The sequence below is a fragment of the Rhinopithecus bieti genome, unplaced genomic scaffold, assembly GCF_001698545.2.
Source record: "Rhinopithecus bieti isolate Rb0 unplaced genomic scaffold, ASM169854v2 scaffold_5179, whole genome shotgun sequence".
In the NCBI taxonomy this organism is placed as follows: domain Eukaryota; kingdom Metazoa; phylum Chordata; class Mammalia; order Primates; family Cercopithecidae; genus Rhinopithecus; species Rhinopithecus bieti.
In genome coordinates, this window is record NW_016804741.1 from 666,004 (window position 1) to 671,322 (window position 5,319).

The window sequence follows — 5,319 nt, forward strand, 5'->3', positions numbered from 1 at the left end:
TCTGACTATGTTGGACCCATCCAGATAACCCAGGATAATCATTTCCTCTCAGGAGCCTTAAGTTACTCACACCTAAGTACCTTTTGCCATGTAAGGTAACATATTCATAGGTTTCTGAAATTACAACATGGACATCCTTGGAGGACAGCCACTTTATGTAAATTAGCATGCCTTTGCCAGCACACTCTATCCCTCTTTCTGACATGCTTTCTTTTTAGTTTGTTCATTGACTCTACTTCGTAGCTTAGAAAGTGAGCAATGTGAGATGGGGGCTTTATCTACTATCTTACCAGGGACTGGAACAGAGCCTCACTCATAGGAAGCATTATATATATATATATGAAAATACATACACACACATATATACATATATACACACACACACATATACACACGTGTGTGTGTGTATGTGTGCATGCACGTGCACATTTTGAGATGGCATCTTGCTCTGTTGCCCACGCTGGAGTACAGTGGTGCAATCTTGGCTCACTGCAATCTCCACCTCCCAAGTTTAAGCGATTCTCATGCATTAGCCTCCCAAGTAGCTGCAATTACAGGTGTGTGCCACCACAACTGGCTAACCTTTTGTATTTTTAGTAGAGATGAGGTTTTGCCATGTTGGCCAGGCTGGTCTCTAACTCCTGGCCTCAAGTGATCTACCTGCCTCTGCCTCCCACATTGCTGGGATTACAGACATGAACCACCACCCCTGCAATCAATATATATTTTTAAATAAATAAATAACTTCATAAATGCATCTTTTCTCCCCTACAAATAGTATGAAAGAGAATTTCACAAGGCTACTATTTTGGACTCCTGTTAATGCTGACAGAGACCAATACTGCAAATGCCATTACTTACTAAATATTCTGATTTTCTGCTTTATACAGACAACAGGGAGGGAGAGAACCAGGCATCACATACCTGTGAGTGTCACTCTCCGGCCCTGCTGTGCACAGTTGGAATGTAATGCTCAATATGTACCATATGACATTTGTCTCATTATATTCTCCATCTGTGATATGGTTCCTGTACCTGGGAGTGAAAATAAATGTTAAAAAAGCAATTTGTTATTAGCCTTTGAAGCCAAACCAGGGCTTTTAATGTCATCATTATAATTAAAATGTGCCTTACATTATTTTAAAATTGTTACACTTGCTGTGGAGAGAACAACCTATAATAATATTTCTGAATGTAGCCACTTAAGGTTGTGCTTGTGATTGTAATCCTACTAGCCCCAGATGAAAATGGGTAATCTTTTGAAGTTTCGAATACAAATTATATAAAACAATTAAAACATTACTACTTAAACATCTAAATGTATGATAATTAATTCTGAATTGTTAATACATACACGTAATACAACATTTTGAAGGTCAAAATGTTATGTGGTGGCTCCTCTCCCAATGCTGTTAAGTAGAACTTACTACAGTGATATAAATGTTCTGATTTGTGCTGTCCAGTATGGTATCTACTAGTCACGTGAGATACCTGCACATTTGAAATGTGGCTAGTAGAACTAAAGAACTGGATTTTAATTTTAATTTAAAACTCTATACAGCTATAGTATTAGATAACACGACTCTAGCCATTAGGCCTCTCATTTGCCAAGTTACTTCGGTTCCCAGGGTGTGTGTATTCTTTGGTTTTCCATGGTGTGATCTCAGTACGTAAAAGCTATGCCATATGGGTCAGCTGGGGCAGATCCTGTCTCTGATTGACCCCATCAACTTAGCCTCTGAGCCAGGGATTACTGGCTCAGAGGAAAAGGATAGGAAGCTCCATTGGTGGCCATCTCCCTCAGGGTCACAGACTAGGAAATGTCAGCTCTTCCTGGTTAGTATTTTCCCTAAAGTTTTCCTGGATGTATCCTAAAAACTCTTCTAAACAAACTCAAAGCAGAAAGAGACCGTGTGGGGATTTCATCATGCATGGCAATGAATGACTTTGTGTATGAGCATAACACTATTGACGTTTCAATGCCAGTTGAGGTGATGGGTTTCTCCTGTGCCATCCAATTCCGTTGCATGTTACTGTGAGTTCCTTTTGTGAAAGGCTGGTTAGTGATAAGGTGCAGTTTGACAAGAATCCAAAGAGAAACTGCTACCCCTTCATTTTTCTTTTAAAAACATTATGGATATCTAGTATCAGAAGTTCTCTAAGAGGTTATTTGAAATGATAATACACTTCTCTTTATTACATGGGAAGTTTAAAAGACATCAGAAGACAGTAGAATGCATTGTATATATGTACGGGAACATCACGCTGTACCCCATAAATTTGTTCAGTTATTAAGTATCAATTAAAAATAAAAAAGACAGTGATACAGTGGTGTAGAAATGGTAATACAATTTTCTTTGTGGTCCTGATGAGCAGGAGGACCATGCTTGTATCTTTTATCTTTGAATAAGATCTCTAAAGATAGATTACACCTGATGTCTTTTATTCCCAGTCTCTATCTCCAGTAAGACTTCAGCCCCATCTGATGAATATTTGAATAAATGTGAAAGCCTCTCTGATCAATACTGATTTTATATATACCTTAACTGTTTCTCTAAGATGGTATCTTGAGAATACAAAGCAAAGAGTGATATGCAGTGAAATGATCATGACATGAGAGTAACAATTCATTTTCCGAACTTCCTTCCAGATAGCTCATGTGCACACAGCAATGTGAAATACATGCAGGGCGCTCATGAGGATGACATCATAGTCTACCTGTGGTTCTGCAGCTGATTTCTTTTAACTCAGAAATGTCACGGATATATTGCCATGTCAAAAATTATTGTGATAAGAACAAACATCTATTAAATGTTTACTTATTCATTTAATAAAAGTGTTTTGAGGATCCACCAGGCCCTGTGCTAAGCATTTCAAATGCATCCTCTCACTTAATTTCTACAACTCTCTGAGTCAGTTACTTCTGGAGAGGTGATATAACCTGCTTAAAGTAATAAAGCTAATAAATGGTAGAATGGGGACTTAAAGCTTGGCTTATCTGATACCAATGTCTATGACCTTAAACACTGTGTTATACTGTTGACATGATTATTTTTAATGACTCGTTTGCATTCCATTGTGTTATGTCTCAATGTTTTTAGGGTGGCTAGAAAATATTCTATTACATTCAGCTATCTAACTCTGTAGATGGGATACGAATCACAAAATAACTGATCTATTCCTTGGAATCCAATTCTTTTTTTTTTTTTTTTTTTGAGATGGAGTCTTGCTCTGTCACCCAGGCTGGAATGCAGTGGTGCGATCTCAGCTCACTGCAACCTCTGCCTCCCAGGTTCAAGCGATTCTCCTGCCTCAGCCCCCTGAGTAGCTGGGATTACAGGCACGTGTCACCGCACCCGGCTAACTTTTGTATTTTTAGTAGAGATGGGGTTTCAGCATGTTGGTCAGGCTGGTCTTGAACTCTTGATCTCATGATCCTCCCACCTAGGCCTCCCAAAGTGCTGGGATTACAGGTGTGAGCCACTGCACCCAGCCTGGAGTCCAATTCTTATGCTTCATCTTACAGTTTTCCAGTTTTAAATTTTAAACTTTTCATTGTACCGAGACTAGAAATATTCTTGGGATGATATAAAAGGGAATGGTTACCTTGAGCTGCAACAGAGTTTTGCATGTTTTTATCATTTGTGTTTACAACTATAAAAATAAATACATACATACATAAATGCGTAAACAAATCCCTTAATGCAATAACTTGAAGTTCTCCATTGTTCCCCCTCTGAACATTCAAAACAAGCTCCCAAAACACAGAACTGCCAACTCATCATTCAAAGATGGGCAAATCTTTGTCTCCAGATAAAGCTGTTAATTGTCCATTTATTATTCTCCAATAATCCCCAATTGTTTCATTAGCTGACAGGAGAAAATGCCAGTTCATTCCCTATTAAAAAAACAAGGCCAGTATGAAGTTACATACTTTTACTCAGGGAACATGTTAGCCTGTTGTTTTACAAATAATGTCTTAGATAAAAACAAGATCTCTGCCCTCATTATTCTGTCTCCCCTAAGCCTGGAAAATAACAGAAGAAAAAAAAATCTCATGTTGATTTCTCTACTTGGTAACCAAGGATTTTACATTTTAGTTAGTATGTAAGAAAGAGTTTGAAGATCATATTATATCTGGACTATTGAATACTTATCAAGAGTTTATCCCCAAACTATTATACAATAATTTTATTTTTAACTTGATATTTTATATAATAATATCTAAAATGCTTTATAGGTATTTTACCTGTGTTCTGTGATTGAAGGACAAGTTTATTGCATTTCACATGAATTGAGTCAAAAAACTATAGACCTTATGAAAGAGTAAAAAGTAGTTAATTTATTTCCAAGGTAGGTCACATACTCTCATTGGCAAAACTTTAAGACAATTCAAGTTCGTAGGAATGAGAAAAGAGGTAGTTTATTTGTATGTGCCTATATGCATCTTAGGCAATAAATTGTCCTTCTCGATGTAAATATAACAGGCCTTTAATTTCAAGGCTGGTGTCTTTTTATTAAAGTAATTGGATTTCAATGTGTTTTTATAGTTATATCTAAGTCAGGAGATACATTCTTAAATTTTGATTAAAGCCTGAAGTTAAAATGCCCATCCCCTTTCAATGAAGAGAGATTCAACGAATTTCCTCAAAGATGAGCCCTTATTCTAACACGTCTTAGCTAAAGGTTTGATGGCTAATTTGAATATCAACAGCATTATTGACTGTGATGAGTACAAATAAAAATACAAATAACCTGAAATAAATTTCGAAATTTAGACTTAGTTACAATCTCTGATCATTTTGGTATTTTTTTCACTATGATTTTCTCACTATTTCAGACCTTCTCTCTGATCATTTTTATTTTTCCAGAAATTTGTTAGAGCCATACAAATGGAAAGTGAATCAAAAGACATGAATGTGAAACACCTATGACTTTTTAAACCTAAAATTCTCTAGAGTTTTTAGCAATCACTTTAGTTCTTTCTTTATCAGTCAGAATCTGAAATGTTATCCATTGTAGGAAAGCCAGAAGGCATCAACAGGCAGAAGTCATGGAAATATTTAACAAACATAGTCTTCTTGTTGATGGGATTATTGTTGCTTTTATTTTACAGTATGGTACAGCCAAATGTAAAATTTCTTTTGTAAGTGTTGATGTTTAACACTTACAAAATGTAAGTTGATGATAAACCAACTGTAGATGCCTGAAATTCAGCTCATTCCCTTAATAATGTCTATTTTTTGAAAACCATGGGACTTTATTAAAGGATAAAAAGGATGTGTTGGGAAGATAAAAGGGTTGTGTTGGTGTAAGCAA